Source organism: Eurosta solidaginis, chromosome 5 (genome assembly GCF_040869045.1).
Source record: "Eurosta solidaginis isolate ZX-2024a chromosome 5, ASM4086904v1, whole genome shotgun sequence".
In the NCBI taxonomy this organism is placed as follows: Eukaryota; Metazoa; Arthropoda; class Insecta; order Diptera; family Tephritidae; genus Eurosta; species Eurosta solidaginis.
In genome coordinates, this window is record NC_090323.1 from 191,021,267 (window position 1) to 191,046,016 (window position 24,750).

A 24,750-nucleotide genomic window follows, 5' to 3' on the forward strand; every position below is an offset into this window, starting at 1 on the left:
ATTCACTTATGAAAATCCGAACTTCTGGATGAGCTGTATTTACGTAAGATTGCGGATTTTTGTGGTTCCCCAGAATCGTAAATATTCCCACCGCACAAAGTCTTCCCTCCACGACGCCCGGCGCTCCAGAATCTGATTTACAAAATCCATCGACACCTTTAGCACAATACATATAATTTCTATTCTGGTAACCCGTACATTCCGATGGTGTTACTATAGCTACGTTATGTGTTACGAGTTGAAAACGATGTGGGTTTTGTGTTGGTGTTTGTGGAGTCCATCCACTAATTTGCATCTGTGCGCCCTCCTCAAGATGATTTTCGCAAAGTTGTATTGTCCTCACTCCATCATCATCTTTAAACGGTTTACTCAGTTCAAGCCCAACTATTTCCATATCGCCTTTTCTGCATACTCTCTTCACTTTGCGACGTGGTGCGCGGATAGTTTCTACATCAGCTACAACTTTGACTGCATTTTTTTTTATACCGTTCAGGCATTTCGCAGCTGTGAGCACTATTTGTATAGTGATTAATGACCCAGCACAATAATATTCTTCTCCCCTAATTAATGCTACCAAATACCGATCGTCGGTTTGCGAATTTATTTGGGTTAAAATACAACTAAGCATGATAGCCAGGATTGCGATATAATTGTATAAATTCATTTTATTTTCTTACTTTTACTGCTGCTTGTTAAGTGTAAAGAAGTATAAAGTAACTGAAGCTAGGAAAGTTTTGTGGGCGCTATTTATATACAGTGGGAAGCTTGATGAAATTTGGGTGCAAGTGCACGGTTGGAAATCTGAGCCTAAATTTTTAACCATTCATCGGTTTAAACACTTTTTGAAACATTTTGCTACCACGGCTTGGGTTTTCAGTACAAGATCAACTCAGTTTGTCAGTTAAACTACGCTCAAACTTATTCTGCAGTTTTTCAGTCTACTTTAACTGAAGTTTAAACTGAGCTTAAGCGGCCGATGTGGTGGGGTTAAACTTTTGTTAACATATCAGTAATTTGGGTTCGTTCGATATGGCATCGAGTATACACAACAAGCATTTGGGCTTGGGTTCCATTAGAGCTCATGTTGATAACTAGGCATACTTCGAAAATCTCAAGAGTTGTTACGAAACAGTGGCTCAACTCGAGAATCATAGCGTACTCAGCAAGAGAGGGAAAGCAAAAAATGGTATTATTTAAATTGAAAAAATTTAATTACCAACTTGTGGTTCTCTACCTGGACTCAAATGTAAGATTCCATGCAACAGTATTTTCACGAAAATAAAATAAAATATTGTTACGAAGTTTCATTTAAGTTATCAGTCAGTTTGGTAGCTAGTTGCAAAGTATAAGTATTATTGTGAAGTACTTTAATAAAGGCCATTTTTCCATTATTCAATATTGGAGTTATTTATTCAACAGTTTAGTGATTCAAACTTAGCAGAAGGTTGCAAATAAGAGGATTTTCAGTAAATTCGTTACAATATATGTAATTTATTTTCGATTAATTACGGTTCATTACTGCTTTCAATCAGGTTTTTCTTCGGATGTGTTCAACAGTTTAGCGATTCGAACGCTAGCAGAAGGTTTCAAATAAGCGGAGTTTCCCAAAATTCGTTACAATATTAAAATCGGTTGAAAACAAAACCAAAAAAGTTTAAAAAAATTCAAATATACAAAGTTGTAGTCACTTCTGGGTTTGAAACAAAAGTAAAAGGTTTCAAAAATCTATAAATAGAAACTGGCATAGAAGCGTCTGGTTTTAAAACTTATCGTTGGAGTTAAAATTTGGTCCTGAAAATTCCAAAATAAAAAATTTTACTTGCGAAAAGTGCTGCAATTTATCGAATGTTTTTCAAAAAAAATTTTTATACATAAAGGTGCTATGAAATGGTTTCTTACACAGTAGGTAGGAAAAATCTCTCTCTAATTCAAACCTGGTTTCTAGTACATCCGTTAGAGGTTCCCAGTACGCCCTCTATATCTTTTACATGCTTCCAACTGGGGAATTTAAATGGCGATGTCCTAGTTGGTTTGAGTTGCATTAACTTTTCTAAAGTTTCCAACTAGATACATATTTCCAGTTTAGAACTAGTTGGTTTATTAGAACTTGTGTAAAATGAAAGTTTATTTATTTTCATGGTACTATTTATTTGGTTTCGACCAAAAAGAAATTCGAAATGCTGCCTCTAGTACGATATTAATTTATTTATTGATACTTCGGAGCAAGTGGGAAAGTTTGGGAAGAGAAATCATACGTATAGTTGAAGTTAATTAAACCTGGTAGCATATCTTTGTAGATAGTATATTTCTCAAATTAAATAAAAAATAAAAACACAAAGCTGTCGATTTTATAACTGGGTAAAATCTTGTTAGTACCGAACTTGTACTTATTTGGCAACTTAGGTCTAGTTCGGAGCCAGAAATGTGTATCACTAGTTACTGACTGAAAGGATTAATGGGAACCGCCCACTTCTCCAGTTTCAAATTGAAATCCAGTTCTATGCACTCACTTTCAGCAAACCCTTTATATAATCTATATTTAAATATAATTTGGTTTCATCATATGTCCAAGATGTTACAGATTTAAGCTCAAACTTTTTACTGTGCGCCTGCCAAAAGCTCAAACTGCTTATTGATTAAAAGTGGCTTACTCTGTGTGGTGGGAGTGTGCTTCGCATACCACACTAAAGATACGGAGTTCAACTTCCGGCCAAAGCAACATCAAAATTTCAGAACAAGTTTTTCAATTGAAAAAAAAAAATATGTCCAAGCGCGGTCACCCCACGGCAGTAATTTGCATTACCCTCCAAGCATATAGCATTTTCAGGTCAAATGAAACTTTTTTCAAGTCAAATGAAACCATACTACTAAGGTAATTGTCAAGATATATTTATATCGTACTTTATAACGCTATTTATCAAATTTTTCTTTAAGATATTTATTTCTAATTAGCCACATTGAAGGAAAAATTTTTGCTTCAATTTTCTTTGTGAATTTAATCTGCAGTCAAGGTCGGTTTAGTTTAACCTTGCCTTTTGATCGTTTCAATTTTTTAATAGATAAAGTAGCAGGGTTATACGCTAGGCAACTTATATACTACAGTTTAACCACCCACTGAAAATAAGCACCTATATTTTTTGCGTGTATCTACTCTTATATGTATACCCTGTCCGACCCAAAAACGTCCACTAAAAATGTTGGTATACATGAAAATTATACAATCAAATGAAAATTTTATAGTGTTCATAGTGTTTAATGAGACAAAGTGTACCACAAATCGATGGCACCGATTTTCTATGTAATTAATGGTGTAATTTTTGTAAATTTTATTTATGTTTCATTTGTAATTTTGTGAACCGCCACATCTAAAAATATTACGCCCCTGATGATGCCATGGAAATTTGGCGAAACGTTGGGCCGTAAGGTGGTATAAACTTTGTTTTTATTCGCACTACAACGAAATAGATCAGAATAGTTTAAAGGAAACTTAATCTCCGAAAAATTTTTTTTTTTAAATCAAAGTAAAAAGTAAAAAAAAAAAAAGTGAAGTTTCGCAGGCTCGAAAATTATTTGTTTGGGTATGCGTAGTGAAACTTTTTCCTGACTCCAAATCCTATCGAAAAATCGATGGCGCGATATCGGTTAATAAATCGACCCATTCTAATATACATATTCTAAGTATTACATTTAAATACAATATTCAATGAAAAATAATTGCATAAAAACAAATATATATGTTTTCAAAGGCCCAAACGAGTGAAGTGCAATGTAACTACGCCATAGAGTAGAAAATATCACTTTTTACCGTTATTTTTTTCAGCATAGTTAAAAAAGATCTCTCTACAGTCCACATGCTCTACGATATAGTTGGTAAAAGTAATGTTTCTGTCAATACCTTGCTATCGTTCTATGTTGTTTGGTAAGACGTTGGTCAAAGAGAAAAGCATAATACAGAGGATTCAACCGATGTGTTAGTTGGTGTCAGACAGTGAATAGGAGATACATCATGCTCTGTGGTTCCTTATATTTGTTCTCTACGTTGCTTTATTCCTACGTTATTAACGAAGTATATGTAGAAGAAGAATGTGCTTTGAATATAAGAGGAGTAGATACAAGGGGGACTCATGATAGCATATAAACTTATAAGGTGTAAAATTATATCCATTTACACACGCGGTTATATGAACGCACCTAGTAATACTCTTGATAAACTTGATTGTTTTTCAGCTGTATTATTGCCAAAAAAAATTGTTTGATTGTTATACAAATTAAAAAATACCAAGATTAAGTGAAAAATCAAAACTAAAACGCCTTTACTTGCTGATGTTGGAGATTTCTGATGAAAATGCCTGCTGTAATGTCTGCAAGGTTGCATTCCTTTGAGTTTATCGCGTTTACACAATGAAATGTGCGCGTAAATTTATACAAATTGTGTAAATGATTTTTCATACAAAATTTGACAGCTCGTGCGTAAACTAGATAAATTTATACGTTTACACACTTTATAAGGCATTTATACGGTTACATGAGTCCCCCTACAAGTAAAAAATATAGGTGCTTATTTTCAGAGGGTGGTTAAACTGTAGTATATAAGTTGCCTAGCGTATAACCCTGCTATTTTTATCTATTAAAAAATTGAAACGATCAAAAGGCAAGGCTAAACTAAGCTTACCTTAACTTCAGTTTAAATTCACAAAGTAAATTTAAGCAAAAATTTCCCTTCAATGTGGCTAATTAGAAATAGTTGTCTTAAAGAAAAATTTGAGAAATACTTAGCGTTATAAAACACGATATAAATATATTGACAATTACCTTAGTAGTATGGTTTCATTTGACTTGAAAAATGAAAATAGTTTCATTTAAAATGAAAAAAGGTTCATTTGACTTAAAAAAAGCTTCATTTGACTTGAAAATGCTATATTTATACTATGAAAAGCTTTTCAGTGAAAATGCATTTTCCTTGCATTCGGTTCCGTTTGGGATCGGCATGAAACATGTAGGTCCAGTCTGCCAATTTGTAGGGAAGATCAAAAAGGGATCAAGACGCAAATTCGTATAAAAGTTCGGCCTAAAGCCGAATGGCTTTGTTAATGCGTCAAGCATAATACAAATTTGAAATCAGTTAACCCTAATCTCCTAAAGTGAGCCTTTCAGTCTCACTTTGAAATTTAAGTATTGATTATTCCTGCACCAAATAATATTTTGATTTGAAATTTTGGGTATTCCTCCAACTGATTATAATTATTATGATGTATTTATTATTTTTTGGATAGTGTACGTATTTCTACCATTTTTTTGCAATTGTAACGTTAATCCTAAAGTGAGCCTGGGGGACTCACTCTTCGCATAGTAGGCCTATCATTTTTAAATAGCATTAAAATTTTAATTCGTGAAATGCAAAAAGTCGTAGTAGCCACTGTGTTTTTTAACAGATGAAGAAATATACAAATGTATTTAAATTCTTTATAGTTTTGCTGATTGTGCTCACGTGTATACTTGTAATTTGTTATTTCTCATTTATATAAATACGTAATTATATAACTGTGGCAAAATTTTATTTTACGATGGCTAAAGTTTAATGAGTAAGAGTTGGAGGAAATTTTGGAACATTGGGAAGCGGAAGATGAGTCTTATGGTGAAGTCAATGACAACAATGATGATCATTATAATGATGCCGAAGTGGACCAGATGACTGAAGCATCTGAAGAAGAAGATGAGATTTCGGATGAAAACGAAAATGCAGATATGGAAGACAATGAAGCCAACTTTTACGTTGGTAAAGAGTCTACTCTTTGGAAAAAGTCTCCACCACCTTCATCTAAAATTAGATCAAATAATATCCTCAAATGAAAGGTTGATACATTTGTTTTACCTCCAGGTAAGTAGTAGAGACAGGGGTAGCTTCGTCTCTTTTCCTTTTAGCCCTATATCTCGACAAATGTTTTAGGAATTGAAACAGATATAAGTTCATTCCATCCCCCAAGTACATATAGAATAAAATGCTAAATAAACATTTCTTGAAATAGTAATGGAGGCTGAATTTTTTAACATTTTATGAAAATTGTTGATTTCGCTGAATGTGCCCAATGGCGGGGTAGCTGGCGGCATCGATGGGGCAACTTCATCAGGCGCTGTCATCTTTGTCCGACGAAAATATCTAAAATGCAGAAACAACTTTTCAACAAATGCAAAAAAAAAAAAAAAATATCTATAACCAGCATTCTACAACTGCGAAAATTTGTGAAAAATGTAATGAATAATTTTTCCTTAATTACTTTATAAACAAAATTTTTTTAATGATATGTATATAAGAATTTTTAAAAAATGAAATAAATACGATTGGAAACGTTTTGGAATTCGTTACTTCATCTGCACATATAAAATAAATTACCAAAACTTTGTTTTTAAGCATTTTTCTCTAATTGTGCTTCGGAGCCTCACTTTAGGATTTGTGTAACTTTTTAAAATTGTGAGATTAGGGTTAAACAAGCAGCTTTTGATCTACCAAAATAATAAATTCAAGGTTATTATGTTTATTCCAGCGAAATGCAATTAGCGCGTATTTGTTAAAATATTTTCCTATTCTTTTTCAAAGAAAAATTTAATTGTATTTAATTGCTCGTTTCTATATTTGCACAGTTGAATTGTGGTATTAAATTCACATAGGTTATGTGATACGTGTACAATATGACCGTATTTTTAACCCTTTCATGCATAAGATAGATATAGAATTTCATATATCATAATCATCAGTATCGAAAAACATTTGATTAAGCCATGTCCGTACGTCCGTTAACACGATAATTTGAGTAAATATTGAGATATCTAAAACAAGTTCGGTATAGGGGCTTATCTGGGACCCAGTATAGATTGGTATTGAAAATGAGTGAAATCGGACGATAACCACGCAAACTTTTTCGTTATCGAAAATTTAGCGAAAGGCAAAAATTCTTGGGATATGGGCGTGGCACCACCCACATTTAAAAGAAAAAAATTTGGAAGTTTAACATTCCTTGCGGCCGTTAAAGATATTACATTGAAATTTGGCAAAGGCATTATCCTTTCCAAATTATATAGACTGAGTGAAGATAATCAAAATCAGTTAACGACCACTCCTACTTCTCCTAAAGGTTCAACCTTAACAAAGTTTGTACTAACTCTATTTAACTACATTTGAGGTAGAAACCTCAGTAGTGGTATGGTTGAGCTAAGGACAAAACTTAAACAAATTTTAAAAGTAGAAGTGACCCACCCTTTTTCTTGGTACCTTTCAAATACTTATAATGCCATAAGTCGAACAAAAATCTCCCAATCCGAACGAAGTTTGGCACAAACATTTTTTTTTAGCTACAACTGTTAAATTGCATTTTTATCCGCTCAATTTCATAAGTGGTAGCCTCTGTATCCTTTTTGCTTCTTTCGGTCGAAAATGAGTTCAGAATAGAATCATATATGTATTATTAAGCAGCCTTATAAAACTAGTAACCACACAAGGCAAACAACAACAGCGTTTCAAGTGCACAGATGTTTTTTTATACATATTTATCAAGAAATTCTCTTAGGTATGTATATCTGTTCGATATAATTAGAGTACATATCTTATAGAGCCGATTATTCGGATATTACAAATGGGATAAGGTTATTGCTCTACTCCATTCATGAAAGGTATGACGTCTTCGTCAGTCAGTCGAGAGTCCCGTCCTCACTTGTATTACCTGTAATTGATATAAATATGCATTTCCATGCTAATAAAAAAAAAGGAATTAACGAAGTAAAGTAATTGTACTGACATAATCAACATCTTGTTTTAAATTTTGGTGAAAAGTTAGTTTGTTTAATGAGCTTAAGACGACTTCGAAAGGAATATAGAAATTGACTTCCCATCGCTTCAAATAAAACAAACTTACAATCCATATCTTTTTGTTATAAATATGACTTTTTGTATATTTCTGCAAGAGAGTGTGGGGTCCCAACCTCGGTAAAACATCATAACTATTTGTATTTGGGCCTAGATAAAAGACATGCGGTCGGAGTCTTGACAATTTTGACACGCAGCGTGTACACAAGGGTATTATTACTTGGATTGGATACCGGTTGTTAGCCATGACATTTAGACATCCTTATTTCAAAATTACCAGCATCGAAAAATATTTTGATTGAGCCATGTCCGTCCATCCGTCCGTCCACGATGACATGAGTAAAAATTCAGATATCTTTAAAAAATTTGGTATACCGGTATGACTTTTGCTATTATTGTGGGAAGATCCTCCTGGGGTTTTTGGGGGTAATTTCGGAATGGTGTTTGAGGTTCCCTCGGGATGACAAATATTTCTATTCTGTGCATAACTTGACAACTCTAAAAAGCTATAAAACCTGTGCTTTTCACCATACTGTGGTGACCTAAATAAAGTAAACCGAAATCAGCTGTTTAGTGCAACAATCGCGAAATGGAATAAACGTAAGAATTACATATTGTTCATAATTATTTGTAAAAAATATTTTACAATCACGGTTTTTTGAAGGAAATCAAACGTGGAACGTGCTGCGTATGAGCAATTGGAGCGATATGTCTCATTTTATGCTGCTAACCCCGAAATGGGAATAGGAAAAAATAATCGGCGGGGGTTTTTCGGGGTCATTTCGGAATGGTTTTGGAGACTCCTTCGGGGTCATTTGGGGGTCATTCTTGGATGGTTTTGGGGGCTCCATCGGGTCCTCCCGGAGTCATTTAGGGGACATTCTGGGATGGTTTTGGGGACTCTGTCGGGGTCATTTGCGGGTAATTGCGGGTAGTTACGCCACCATAGATGTTGAGGTCCAACATATTGATGCCTTATTAGCTGATTTGAAGTTGATTAGGAACCAATACGAAACAATTTTAAACGAATGCAAAACAGTTGCAATTCAACTGAACATCTCGTCAAAGTTTCCGGACATACGAAAGAGAAAACCCAAAACACGTTCTGAAGATAATTTAAATGAGATGATTACGGATGATTCAGCTTCTGATTTTAAGAACAATACTCTCCTGGTGATCGTTGATTTAGTAATCACTGGCATTACTGAACAATTTGCAGCTATGAGAAATTTGAACGAGACGTTTTCCTTGTTGTGGAAATTTGAAGACAAAGCTTACAATGCGAAATAATTCACTTGAAACACATTTACGAAGCAAATTTTGATAAGGGTCTGTCACCGTTGGAATTGCTAAATGCCATCTACATATGTTTAACATCTGTATACGATTTTCCCCAACACTTGTGCATCTTTTGCACTATCCCTGTCACTGTACCTAGTGCAGAACGTTCTTTCAGCGTCCTTCCAAGAATAAAAAACTTTCATAAATCGTGTTCATCTCAAGAGCGAGTTTCAGGACTTGCCACGCTTTGTGCTGAATCCGTTTTGGCAAGACAGTTAAATTTTGATATTATTATAAAAAATTTTGCAGAGAAATAAGCAAGAAAAGTCACTCTTTGGTATCCGAACTTTCTATATTGAATAACTAAAATTTATAATCATCATTACATTTATCAGAAATGTATTAAAATGTTACAAAATAACTAGAAAAGATTATTTGAAGCGATATGTGGCTGTTAAAAGATAATTTTATTTCTACGTTACAATAAAACAGTATAAATAGTAAATATTCTGTGTTAATTTTATTGCCAGCTCTTAGTCTAAAAATCATTTAGTTGATTTGGCAAAAATTATAATAATAATGATTTATGAATGAGACGACATTATTTCAAATTAATCAAATGTATTATAGGGGCCCGTAAATTGTTTAGCCCCGGGCCCGGATTTTCTCTCTACGGTCCTGAGTGCACGGTTAGAAATCTGAGCCTAAATTTTTAACCATTCATCGGTTTAAACACTTTTTGAAACATTTTGCTACTAAATTGGATACCTCTCAATTCACTATTGTCTTTTTTTAACTTTATTCGATCCAAAACTTGTTTAACCAATAAGTTTAAAATATTAAAATTGTTTGAAAACACAACCAAAAAGTGAAAAAAAAATTCTAAAATACAAACTTGTAGCCAATTATGGGTTTGAAACAAAAGTAAAAGGTTTAAAAAATCTCAAAATAGAAACTGGCATAGAACGTCTGGTTTCAAAACTTATCTTTAGACTTTAAATTTGGTTTCCGTAAATTTAAAAATAAGAAATTTTATTTGTGAAAGGTGCTGCAATTTATCGAATGTTTTTCGAACAATTTTTTTATACATATAAGGTGCTATGAAATGATTTCTTACACAGGAGGTAGGAAAAATCTCTAGTTCAAACCTGGTGGGTTTCTAGTGCATTCGTTAGAGGTTCCGAGTTCGCCCTCTATATGTTTTACATGCTTCCGTCTGGCGAATTTAATATGGCGATGTCCTAGTTGGTTCGAGTTGCATTAACTTTTCTATAGTTCCCAACTGGATACATATTTCCACTTTAGAACTAGTTGGTTTACTGGAACTATTTCCGTAGTTCCAGACTAGTGTAAAAATTACAGTTTAGTTATTTTCTTGGTACTATTTCGTTGGTTTCGACCAAAAAGAAATTCTAAATGCTACTTCTAGTACGATATTAGTCCATTTATCGATACTTCCGAGATGGGAAAGTTTGGGAAGAGAAATTATACGCAGAGTTGAAGTTAATTAAACCTGGTAGCATTTTTTTGTAGATATCATATTTATCAAATTAAATAAAAATAAAAACGCCAAATTGTCGATTTTATAACTGGCTAAAATCTTGTTATTACCGAACTTGTACTTATTTGGCAACTTAGGTCTAGATTGGAATCAGAAATCTGTATCACCAGATACTGACTGAAAGGATTTATGGGAACTGCCCGCATCTCCAGTTTCAAATTGAAACCCAGCCCATTATAATCTACTATATTTAATCAAAAATTGGTTTGATTATATGTCCAAAATGTTTCAGATGTAGGCTCAAACTTTTTACCGTGTGGCTGCCAAAATCTCAAACCACTTATTGATATAAAGTGTCCACCTCTATGTGGTGGGAGTGTCCTTCGCAAACCACACCGAAGATCATGAGTTCAACTTCAGGACAAAGCAACATCAAAAATTCAGATAATGTTTTTCAATTGAAAAAAAAAAAAAACATATTCAAGCGTAGTTACCCCTCGGCAGTGATTTGGCATACACTCCAAGCGTATTTCGAAAAGCCTTTCAGTGAAAATGCTTCTTCTTGCATCAGCTTCAGTTTCGAATCGGCATAAAACATGTAGGTCCCGTCTTCCAATTTGTAGGGAAAATCAAAAGAGAGCAAGACGCAAATACGAAGAGAAGTTCGACCTAAATCTTCTCGGAGATAAATGGCGACAAGCATGAACAAATTTGTTTTTCTTCCTAATTTTTTATGGATAATGCGTCAAGCGTAATACAAATTCGAAATCGGTTAAACAAACAGCTTTTGATCTACCAAAATAACAAATTTAAGGTTGTTATGTTTATTCCACCGAAATGCAATTAGCGAGTATTTGTTAAAATATTTTCCTATTATTTTTCAAAGAAAAATTTAATGGTACTTAATTGTTCGTTTCTATATTTGAACAGTTGAATTGTGGTATTAAATTCACATAGGTTAAGTGATATGTGTACAATATGACCGTCTTTTTAACCCTTTCGTGCATATGAGACACCGGTGTCCCAAAAATATTTAATTGTATAGCAAGAAGGCTAGCAATATTTTACTAGTTTTTTCGTTATAAGTTACTTATTCTTATCTGAATTTATACATCCCGATCGATTTTCCTTTAAAGGTTTATTATAATAACAGAACGAAAACTCATGGAAAATTATTAAATCTCAAGTAAAATTTCCAGTCAAATACCATTTGGAAGAGTCGTTTACATTACGAGTTTAAACTACATAGGGCCCCGATTTCTTATTGGATCTGTAAGACATCTAATTAGAGTTTTACATTTTTTAAGCTGAAGTATTTCATTTATGGACTGCTACAGAAAGTTCTGCAAACTTAGAACTCCCTATAAATTTTTTAGTAATGACATAGTAGGCTTTGAACTAATTATTTTTCAATTGGTGTTTTATAGCATTTTTATACCCAGCTGTACTTGTACACAGGGTGTTATAACTTTGATTGGAAAATGGTTGGTTTGCAGGTATAAAGATAGATATAGAATTCCATATATCAAAATCATCAGTATCGAAATAAAAATTGATTAAGCCATGTCCGTCCGTCCACTAACACGATGATTTGAGTAAATATTAAGATATCTAAACCAAATTCGGTATATGGGCTTACCTGGACCCAGTATATATTGGTGTTGAAAATCAGTGAAATCGGACAATAAAACGACAAGAAGCACATTTTTCAGAAATGTCGTCACAAATAACATCGAAGATTGAAGCACAAAAATAGCACATATCATTGCAGGTGGCACAAATGTCTTCGCAGTTAGAAGCACAGGATACGAAAATTGTACAGCTCGAGGACAAAATTGATGCAGAGATAGAAGCTTTGAGAGGTCGTATACAGAAGTAGCAAATAAATCGTCCAGCAGTTTCAGCCAGTAATCCAAAGGTAAAGACACCATCCTTTGAATGTTCTGTTCCTTTCCAGGTCTTTAAACTACAGTTTGAGAGGACCGCAGCAGTGAACAACTGGAATGCTGAATATAAAGTTGCAGCTCTATTCGTAGTATTGAAGGGCCAGCAGACGAAATCCTACAGACGACTCCTGAAGGAGAGTGGAACAACTATGAAGCATTATAAACTGCTGTAGAGCGTCGTTACGGAAGCGAACACAGGAAGCAAATCTACCAAATATAATTGCAAAACCGCTACCAAAAATCTAACGAGACTTTGCTGGAGTTTGCTTCAGATAATGAAAGATTGACTCATCTTGCAAATTCGGACGCACCCGTGGAATACACTGAAATGGTAAAGATTTAGAGTTTTATAAAAGGCATACGGGATGTCGAAACGAGCTACATACGCAAACCCAAAGCGAACATTTGCGGAATCGGTATCACATGCACTGACTCAGGAAACAGCCTCACTTTTGAGTAAGCCATCGTACAAAGCCCACCGTGTGGAAGTAGAAAGGCCAGATTGGGTAAATACAATTTTGCAAGCACTGAAGGGATCACAACAGAAAAATGCTGAAGTTATGAAATGTTTCAAGTGCGGCAACCCAGGCCACATTACACGTCATTGCAGCACCGGTCCTGGTAGTTCTAACTTGGATGGTCGTAAACGCAAATCTGGAGGAGATACGCAAGAGCGAGTCAGATGTAAAGATCGAGAACTTGCCCCAGATATTGAATGTCCTGTGATATCTGTCTCGCAAATTGGAAGAAAATCGAGTAGTCTTACTGTCAAAGGAAATGTGGATGACAAGGAGCGTGTACTGACTCTAGATACAGGCGCATCTCATTCCTTAATCCGATCTTATTTCGTCAACAGGAGAGTAAAGCCATTTCCTGGAGCAAGATTGCGTACGGTCACTGGCGAGTATAGCCGAGTCCAGGGAGCAGTGACATGAGAAATATTAATTGGAAAGGTCACGGTTCTACACAAATTCGTTGTGGCGGAGATCGTTGATGAAGTCATATTGGGAGTGGATTTCTTAGTTGACTGTGACATCAGGATCGATATGCAGAGAAGGATTATGCTCTATAAGAACCAGAATGCGCCACTCAACTTCAGTTTGGAGAAAGGGTTCAGCAATAAGCGAGTGCTGGTGGAGGCTATTGGACAAAGACCATCAAAGTCAAAGGCAGTAGATCGGACAAAGGTTGATGAATCGAATGGTCTAAATAAAGCGAAATCAAAGATACCAGCGAGAGAAACACTGGCATTGACATAATCAAATGGACGCACTAAAATGAAAGAAAGAATTTCCCAGAAAGAATGCAGGGGTAGTTTCAAGCCAGGGCGCACTACTGTTGTGAACCGTCAAGACGATACTGAGGATGCAAAGTCAATATGTCAAGATAAAGCTCTGCGAAGCTGTTCATTTGCCAAACAAGAGAGTTTGAGGGAACGGTCCAGAATAATGGGTAGTAGGATCAAATACAGGCACGCCAAGAACATTTTCTGGAGGGAGGTTTGATGCTGTTATACAACCCTCATCGACGGAAAGATGTTCCATCCGCATCTAAATCATTGGGAAACCAAGAAATAGAAGGGTGAATCATTTGGAGAGGCTCGCAGCGGTTAGATCGAGAGATTTGTCTGATTGGGACGATCAGACTTACTACTACTTAGTTCCTAAGTAAATGCACAACAACAAAAAACATTAAAGCAAGCTACATAAACACATCACCATGTACCTACATACATACAATGCAACTCACACACAGATGTAGTCATCGGTCGAAGTAGTACTCACATATACACGCGCATATTGCTATGCGAGAGGCTATAAACTACAGATACACCCGTATAGCTGGTAACCAAGTAGAAAATTCTAGCAGAAGAAACATCTAGACATTTGGGCAGAGAGTATAAAAGCAGCACAAGCTGAGTAGTCAGTAATCAGTTTGATTGTGAAACTAAGTGTTATTGTGAAGTACTTTCAAAGTGGTCTAATAAAGACCATTTTTGCATTATTGAATATGGGAGTTATTTATTTAACAGTTTAGCGACTCGAACGTTAGCAGAAGATTTGGAATAAGCGAAATTTCACTAAATTCGTTACAATATCTTATACAGCCGATTATTCGGATATTACAAATGGGATAAGATTATTGCTCAGCTCCATTCTTGAAAGGTATGAAGTCTTCGTCAGTCAGTCGAGGGTTACATGCTTACTTGTACTCTGTCATTGATAAAAATATGCATTTCCATGCTAATATAAAAAGAGGACTAACAAAGTAACTTTTATCACTTTATGAGCATTTTCCAATTTGCAGAATTTTTATACCAGTCCTTATGTATAGAGGAAGATATTTTAGTATTCAGAACTTTTGTACAGTCAAGGACTTTAGTTATAAACGTAAATGCGTTAATGACTTAACACAGTGGTATCTGTTTCCAAACTGATAATATGTTCAATCGCATACTGCAACAAAATTCAGAGTTAGGAGCAGTGCACTAAATTTTAAGCAAAAACTCCGCTCGATGTTAATTGTACTGACATAATAAACATCTTGTGTTAAATTTTGATAAGAAAATAGTTTGTATAATGAGCTTTAGACGACTTCGAAAGGAATATAGAAATTGACTTCCCATCTCTTCGAATAAAACAAACTTACAATTGTAAGGATGCCGTTAAGAAAAGATATATGTATGTTCTTCGCATTAATTTGAACGCAATCAATAAAAAACTAATTTATTCCGTTTTCTTTGTACAATAAACTTCGACTGAAAATATTTGAAAAACATTTTAATAATTTAATATTTTTTGACTCGTCGTTCATTGGCTACTTTGTCGTGAACTCAAAAGTGAGGGTAAAGTAAAGTAGCACAAAGTGGTTTTCTGGATTGCCTTACAACTCGGCCATACCTGCAGCTTCGGATCGACCTCGATTCGTGACCAGTAAATTATCAGTATCCTCGTCGCCGATATTATCTAAATCATTATCAAAAATACCGGGAAGTGCGCATCATGGTTTAATTTTGTCACTTGAGTGAACTGAAAAGCAATGCTTTCGAGTTCGTTAAGCCCCAGGTATGTCTTGTACGACATACCGATCATTACCAAGAACTCGTGATATTTGTAATGGACCCTTGTACCGCGGTTCAAGTTTGCGTTAATTGCCAGTACTAGGTGGCTCGTATTCAACCACTACCAAATCGTCGATGTTATATAGCGTTGTTTGCTTTTATAACGTTCCTTCTGTATACTTCTTCGTTTATCAAATTCTGATTCGTTGATTCGTCATTTTGTAGCGTAAATACTATTATATTTTTCAAAATATCGCGTGGTTTAAAACTGAATAATAACTCCTGAGATGACCTCGATATAGTTTTATTACGCAGGCTGTTGATAATCCATTGAATTGTTCGTAATGCATCGTTCCATTTCTCTCTCACTGTTAACCGAAGGCAGTAAGATCGAAAGTATTGTTTTGTTACATCTCTCCACCAATCCATTTGCCCTTTGTGTTCGAACAGCGTTACAAATTTGTTGGATTTCATTTTCTTTACAAAAATTCTTAAAATTCTTGGACGTAAATGCCGTTCCGGAATCTGAAATGATTCTAGCTAGCATCCCCACGTAACTACTTAATTCATTAAATACCTCGATAACGTGTTTAGTTGCTGTACTCTTTACTGCGCGCATAATAGTGAAACGTGTGAAAGCATCGACAATAACAAGAATATGTTCATTGCGCTTTGAACTTTTCGGAAAAGGACCTAGGTGATCTACGTGTACAGTTCGGAATGGTATAAGTACTATTTCTCCAATATGAAGTTCACCTTCGTTTTTGTACTTTATTGTACGTACAATCAATGCGTGATTTAAAGTACGACTTAACAAAATTGCGCTTGCGCGCAAGCCACATATGCTCATTTATTCGTGCAATCGTTTTCTCCAATCCGAGATGTCCTGCTTAACAATTTGCCAGCGTAATGCTTTTGGCACCACCCAAAGATTCTTCCCCTTTACTTTTTTGATTAATCTACCATGATTTAAAACAAATTCTTTGCTTACCATAAGATTGCCTTGTTGTAACTTTTCTACCAATTCTTTGATTGAGCTAGCTTGGAGTTGCATTCCAAATAACCAATAGTCGTTGCTAACTTGAATTTTGTCAATCCACAAAGATGCCGTTTTAAGTCCCGTGACTCTTCGACAGGTGCAAAGCTCAATGCATCTATATGCGTGAGTCATTCAGGTCATTTGCTGACCAGCGCGATGTTCAATCGCAATATCATATTCTTGGATACGAAACCACCACCTTGCTATGCGTAGTATAAGTTCACGCTTACTCATAACTGTTTTAAGTGCATTACAATCTGTGATAAATTTTACCCGTTTGCCATAAATATAATATTTAAATCGTTCTACGGATTCAACCACTGCGAGAGCCTCAAGCTCGTAGCTATGAAACTTTTTCTCGTTGTCTGTAGTTGGGCGACTATAATAGATAACCGCTTCCGATCGTCGCCCTCTTCGTGCATTAATGCACCAGCTAGGCCCACTGCACTCACGTCTGTGTGTACTTGTTGCTCAGTCTCAACACTATAACTAGGCAGCAATAACCGGAAAGGATACGAGAATTCCCTTTATCTTTTCATACGCCTTCTGCTCTTGATCTGACCACCTAAATACTACATCTTTCCGCAATAATCGATTCAACGGAGCAGCGATAATAGCATAACCCGGTACAAATTCTAAAATATCCGCTTAAACCGAGACTCTGTCCAACTTCGGTTATACACTTTGGAGTTTTAAACTCACGCACTGCCTGTGTTTTAGCTAAACCAGGAGAAATACCATCAGGAGTTAACTCGTGACCCAAAAACTATATCGCTAATTTCAAAAATTCACACTTCTGTAGATTGAGAGTAACGTTAGCTTTTTGTGAAACTTTCAAAACACGCTCCAACTTTTCATACATTTCATCCACGGTTAAACTACCTATAAGCATATCGTCCATATAACTTGTCACGTCATCAGGTCCGAGTTCTTCTTTAATTTTCGCGATGAACCGTTGAAAAACGGCCGGGCATTTTTAAGCACAAACGGCATGCGCTTAAATTTATATAAACCGCCTGTCGTGATAAAAGCGGTAATCCCCAGCGGGTTAGGGGGTCAGAATATACCCGCGGTAGCTATGCCTGTCGTAAGAGGCGACTAAAATACCAGATTCAAGGGGTTGTGTAGCGCAACCCTGCAGGTTGCTAGCGCAATATATAGCTTCTCCAAACCCCATTGGTAACCTCATCTATCCGCGGCGAATCCTGTTTCACTAACAGACGAGGCTCTGGCGACCCCAAGCTCCTCATGGAAGTTGGGGTGGGGAGGGAAGGATGGCCTGAAGGTTTAACGGGGTCATATAAATCCTTCCCGAGATGGTCGGGCTAGCACCTTAATGGTGCTGGGTTACCGGATCTGTATCCGGCAAAGGACCATCACATCGATAACACTCTTCAAAGGCTTCGGGGAGAAACCTTATCGCTACAACAACAACAACAATATAAAAGCGGTAAATTTCCCTCTATTCTCCTCAATAGGAATTTGATAGTAACCACTATTAAGATCTAACACCGAGAAGTACTTAAACGCTTTGCGCGTTGTAAATCTACATACAATCTTTCGCTCCCGTTTTTCTTTTTTACTAAAATCCTAGGACTAGCATATTCGGAATCAGACTTACAAATTATATCATTATCGATAAGTTATTTTAACATATCCGCGATTAACTGTTTTTTAGGCTCTGGAACACGAAATGGTTTTTGAACAATAGGATTGTTAGAATCCACATCGATTTTCATTGTTACGAGCTCTGTACGTCCAATTTCACTCATGTCCGTTGCAAATACATTACGATATTTATTTATCAAATTAGCCAACTTATTTATTTTATCATTTTCGTCCACACCGCACTTTATCTCATCGACATTAATTATTTTGCTATTATTTATGTTAACGTTTTTATTGCATATATTTATAACACTAATTTTTCCGTTCGAAATCACCATTTGCATATTTTTAAACACATCTTGTCCCAATAACACATCTACCGTCAAAAATGTATCACCAACTATGTAAGGATACACATCTTGCTCAATACCGTCAACCTTCAAATTGACACGTACTCTTGAATGTGCATGAATGGCACCGCCACAAACCCGCTTATCCTTAAAGCACACTTTTCTTCGACGCCTCTTATTTGATCTGCCCCTGTTTGACTGATCATACATACTATACTCACTACCTGCATCTATTAGGGCTTTGAACGTTTTATCATTTATTGTAACCACTTTCTCAAAATCTTATTCAGGAATTACCGTTTCATATTCCGTTTTGGTCGTACGCGTCGAAGCACTTTTCTTGCCACAATTTTCAGGCTCAGTTTTAGGATGCACTTCTTGAGAGTCGTTGCACCTACGTCTACGTTGTGGCTGAGGATATTTCCATGAAATGTGCCCCTTCTGTTGAAAATTTAAAAATATTAACTGTTTATCACTTTCACTTTTTTCACCGTCTCGCGTTTCACCGGATTTTGTTTCAAAATTTGTCTATTCAGGTTTAAACGACGCACGGATAAGTTTTTAGAGTAATCTATTACTCTTTGTCGAAATTCGCGCATTGAACTAAACTGCTTTTTTGCAATAGCAATTTGAAACTCACGTTGTTTAATACCATCTCTTGCGTATTTAACAATAGAGGATTCACTTAGCCCGAATCTCTTACCTAACGCACCGATACGGAAACAGTAGTCAAGGAGACATTCGTTTGGTTTACGCGTCGTTTGAGACATTTTAAAATGTATAGCAGCTTCATCTGGCACACAAATAGACTCTTCACATTAACCTTTTGGATAGTTCACTCTAACTTGAATACAAGTTTTCAGTGGAGTCCAGCCAGAGCTTTGCTGCACCTTTGAGTCGACTATACACCGCTAATAAAAACATGTTTCCTCCCTCTGTTGAGCTTGGACCGCACTATTTACGCGTTCTACGAACTGTTCAACAGATACCGAGTATTCGTTTGTTGCATCAAATTCCGGAATAGTTTCGGCGATTTCCTTCACTGAGTAGCCACTACGCCCAAACGTTGCAATGGAACTACCAGCAGAAGAAGTTGCCCGCTCTTGATCACCACGCGTAGTCGTTGCAGTTACATTTTGATTGCAATTGATGCATCAATGAACTTAGCATGTCCCGTAATTAATTAATTTGGTCCTGTATATTCGCACTAGCGATCTCGATACTATCCCACCAAACAGCCTCGCACAAACGCAAAACTAGCTCATTTTCAGGCCTTCAGTAGACAAACCTTTTTATACTCAGCGTGCTTTGCACACAGAGTATATTAACTTTGATTGGATAACGGTTGGTTGTACAGGTATAAAGGAATCGAAATAGATATAGACTTCCATATATCAAAATCATCTGTGTCGAAACAAAATTTTGATGAGCCATGTCTGTCCGTCCGTCTGTCCGTTAACACGATAACTTCAGTAAATATTGAGTTATCTTCACCAAATTTGGTACGAGCTTATCTAGACCCAGAATAGATTGGTATTGGAAATTAGCGAAATCGGATGATAACCACGCCCACTTTTTACATATATAACATTTTGGAAAAAAAACTTAATTATTTAGTAAATAATACACCTAGAATGTTGAAATTTGATGTGTGGACTGATATTGGGACTCCTGATACAAATTTGAAAAAAATTAAAATGGGTGTGGCACCACCCACTTGTGATAAAATCAATTTTACAAATATTATTAATCATAAATCAAAAATTGTTAAACCTATCGTAACAAAATTCGGCAGAGAGGTTGCCTTTACTATAAGGAATGTTTTGAAGGAAAATTAACGAACGGTTAAGGACCACGCCCACTTTTATATACAAGATTTTTAAAAGGGTCGTGGACGAATAAAATAAGCTATATCTTTGAAAAAAAAAGAGCTTTATGTCAATGGTATTTCATTTCCCAAGTGGATTTATAACAATAAATAGGAAAAACTTCAAATTTTAAAAAATGGGCGTGGTATCGCCCCTTTTATGACTAAGCAATTTTCTATGATTCGGGAGCCATAACACGAAAAAAAATTAACATATTGCAATGAAATTGTGTACACATATTTTCCTTATAGCGAAAAATATTTTTGGTAAAAATGGACGGGATCAATTAAAGACCACGGAAACTTAGATATAAAACAAGTTTAAAAGGGTAATAAGTTATAACTTAGCAAAACAAAGGTTTGAATCAATGATATTTCACTTATCAAGTTTTATTGTAAGAGGAAATGGGGAGATATTTCTTTTTTAAACGGGCGGCGCCACGTGTTATGTAGAAAAGTCGTTTATCTGAAATGAAATGTACAATTGAAGCTCACGCTGAGTATGTAATGTTCGGTTACACCCGAACTTAGACACCATTACTTGTTCGTTCAAAATTTCTTTTAAATCAGTTAATTTTAACGTATTTATCTTAGCAAGAAGCATTTTGATTACTTAGACATATTGTGAAGAATAGTGATATTCACGATGCAGTGAAATAACTCCCAAATGAAATAAGTCCCAATGAAATAAGTCCCAATAAAAATGAAATAACTCCCAACTTTAATAAATTAAATAATTCCCAAAGAAGGAAATGAGATAACTCCCAATATTTGCCAGTTATTTCATAATGCAACCACAAGTCCAAAAAAAAAACAAAAATGAAATAAGCCCCACAAAAATTAAATAAATCCCAAATCAAAATTTGAAATGGTCTCTTTATACTATAAAATCAGTTACAATTAGATTTGAAAAATACAGCAAACTATTATATACCTATGTAAAAGTTACAATTACAAGAAAACTTGAACAATGTCGTCGACCTTTTCACGGGAAATTGGACAGTTAAAGCTTTCTAGTCCTTCGGAAATACTCTTAGCTTGCAGCACTAGAACACAAGCGTTGCATATTTTTAAATGTTTGCACGGCATCAATAGTACATTGGGCTCAACCTCGAAACAAATTACGCATAACATTTCAGAGCGCGGTATTTCTGATGGCTTTGAGGCGGAATCTTGTTATTCCTCCACCTCTTCTTCAAGATACGCTTGATCGTAAAAAAATTCTTCTTCTGGCTCCATTTCACTGACAATTTTATTTTTTGGGTACACCATTGCATTAACAAACGCAGTATCTGTTTTGATTCCAGAACGTAGATTTTCGTTGGCTTTCGCAATCAGTTCAGCTTTTTCAATAAATTTCCGTCTTTTTTTATTTTTTCCCAAAGCTCCATTACTATTAGCCAGCATTTCGAAATTTCGGGACATATTGAACTCCTGTTTTGGTATTATTTTTGCCAGCGCTATATAATAGAGCATTTTCAGGTCAAATGAAACTTTTTCATTTCAAATGAACTTTTTTCATTTCAAATGAACCTTTTTTCATTTCAAATGAAACTTTTTTCAAGTCAAATGAAACCATACTATATACTAAGGTAATTGTCTATATATTTATATCGTACTTTATAACAGTGGAGAGATCTTTTTTAACTTTGCTGAAAAACATAACCGTAAAAAGTGATCTTTTCTACTCTATGGCGCAGTTGCATTGCACTGCACTCGTTTGGGCCTTTGAAAACATATATATTTGTTTTTTTTTCCATTATTTTTCATTGTATATTGTATTTAAATGTAGTACTTAGAATATATATATTAGAATGGGTCGATTAATTAACCGATACCGCGCCATCGATTTTTCGATAGGATTTGGAGTCAGAAAAAAAAGTTTCACTACGCATACCCAAAAAAATAATTTTCGAGCCTGCGAAATTTCATTTTTTTTTTTACTTTTTTTGACTTTGATTTTAGGGGTTTTTTCATGACCCACTAAAAAAATTTTCGGAAATTAAGTTTCCTTTAAACTATTCTCATCTATTTCGTTGTAGTGCGAATAAAACAAAGTTTATTCCACCTTACGGCCCAACGTTTCGCCAAATTTCCATGGCATCATCAGGGGCGTAATATTTTTGATGTGGTGGTTGACAAAATTACAAATGAAAAATAAATAAAATTTACAAAAATTACACCATTAATTACATAGGAAATCGGTACCATCGATTTGTGGTAAACTTTGTCACATTAAACACTATGAACACTATAAAATTTTCATTTGATTGTATAATCTTCATGTATACCAACGTTTTTAGCGGACGTTTTTGGGTCGGACAGGGTATACATATGAAAATTTTTTAGTAGGTCATGAAAAACCCTTAAAAATTAAAGTCAAAAAAAGTAAAAAAATATGAAATTTCGCAGGCTCGAAAATTATTTGTTTGGGTATGCGTAGTGAAACTTTTTTTGCTGACTCCAAATCCTATCGAAAAATCGATGGCGCGATATCGATTAATAAATCGACCCATTCTAATATATATATTCTAAGTATTACATTTAAATATAATATACAATGAAAAATAATAGAATAAAAACAAATATATATACTTTCAAAGGCCCAAATGAGTGAAGTGCAATGTAACTACGCCATAGAGTAGAAAAGATCACTTTTTACCGTTATGTTTTTCAGCATAGTTAAAAAAGATATCTTCACATTCCACATGCCCTACTATATAGTTGGTAAAAGTAATGTTTCTGTCAATACCTTGCTATCGTTCTATGTTGTTTGGTAAGACGTTGGTCAAAGAGAAAAGCATAATACAGAGGATTCAACCGATGTGTTAGTTGGTATCAGACAGTGAATAGGAAATACGCTCACATCATGCTCTTTGGTTCCTTCTATTTGTTCTCTACGTTGCTTTATTCCTACGTTATTAACGAAGTATATGTAGAAGAAGAATGTGCTTTATATATAAGAGGAAATATAGGTGCTTATTTTCAGAGGGTGGTTAAACTGTAGTATATAAGTTGCCTAGCGTATAACCCTGCTAATTTATCTATTAAAAATTGAAACGATCAAAAGGCAAGGCTAAACTAAGCCGACCTTAACTGCAGCTTAAATTCACAAAGAAAATTTAAGCAAAAATTTTGCCTTCAATGTGGCTAATTAAAAATAGTTGTCTTAAAGAAAAATTTGATAAATACTTAGCGTTATAAAGTACGATATAAATATATTGACAATTACCTTAGTAGTATGGTTTCATTTGACTTGAAAAAAGTTTCATTTGAAATGAAAAAAGTTTCATTTAAAATGAAAAAAGTTTTATTTAAAATGAAAAAAGATTAATTTAAAATGAAAAATGTTTCATTTAAAATGAAAAAAATTCATTTGAAATGAAAAAGTTTTATTTGAAATGAAAAAAGTTTCATTTGACTTGAAAAAAGTTTCATTTGACCTAAAAATGCTATATCCCTCGATAGCCGATGTCGTCCGTGTTTTTGTCGCAGACTGACATTCCATCTGGTCCAATCTTTCTTCGATATAAATAAGAAGCAAAAAACAAAACCAACAACGAACTATACGCAAGACTTGTATGAGATTTCGGTAAAAGTCTAGTTGAGGGGTCGACTGCTAATACGTGTCCAAAAATATCGAAAGAGGTGTCAAAGTTACGGTGGTAGCCACGGTTATACCACACACTCGGACTTAGCATGGCGTAGCCCGGTAATTTTTTATAAATACTATGGATTCGACCCCCGGTTTCGGAGGGACCCGCGGGTCATTTTTCATTTTTTCGTTAATATCTTTTGAACGGTATAAAATTTTTCTGTTCCGCCTTCGGATTATTGTTGTCGAGGTCATTACGCGTCTTTTGACACCTCTCTCGATATTTTTGATAGGGTATTAGCAGTCGACCCGTCAACTAGAATTGTACCGAGATTTCTTTAATAGAGCTTACCTTCTTTAGCCATTGTTTCCCGAAATATTCCAAAAAGCTTACAAAGTGGAAATGACGCTCGAGTTTCCAATATTGTCCTTAATTTTTAGAAATGTGGCCACTATATGCTCGGCGGGCAACAGAGGAAGTGACAAAAGCTTGTGGTATTCCAATGACGCCTTACTGTTTTGTCGAATCAATTAAGCAAGTTGTTTATGCTTTGTAGTTATTTGCCGTCGTACCGCGTGGCAAAAATGGAACCAACAGCCGTACAATTTGAATCTAAAAATGAGGCTTTAATAGCATTCCTTAG

At 35.1% G+C, this 24,750-nt stretch overlaps 2 protein-coding genes across 6 annotated transcripts in view; one reads left to right on the plus strand and one right to left on the minus strand.

Moving 5' to 3' along the window:
- The window catches only part of LOC137251963 (dnaJ homolog subfamily B member 13), a 478,991-nt gene that overhangs the window by 450,129 nt on the left and 4,112 nt on the right, over window positions 1-24,750 (minus strand). The window contains exon 2 of one of the 4 annotated variants that reach the window (XR_010953407.1): window positions 24,465-24,719. The exons of the other annotated variants lie outside the window; for them this stretch is intronic. The gene's annotated coding sequence lies outside the window, so the exon portion shown is untranslated. Of the gene's footprint in view, window positions 1-24,464; window positions 24,720-24,750 lie in introns of those variants that run through there. 4 annotated transcript variants of the gene reach the window in all.
- The window catches only part of Spindly (spindle apparatus coiled-coil protein 1 spindly), a 451,900-nt gene that overhangs the window by 167,667 nt on the left and 259,483 nt on the right, over window positions 1-24,750 (plus strand). The gene's annotated exons all lie outside the window — the stretch shown is intronic.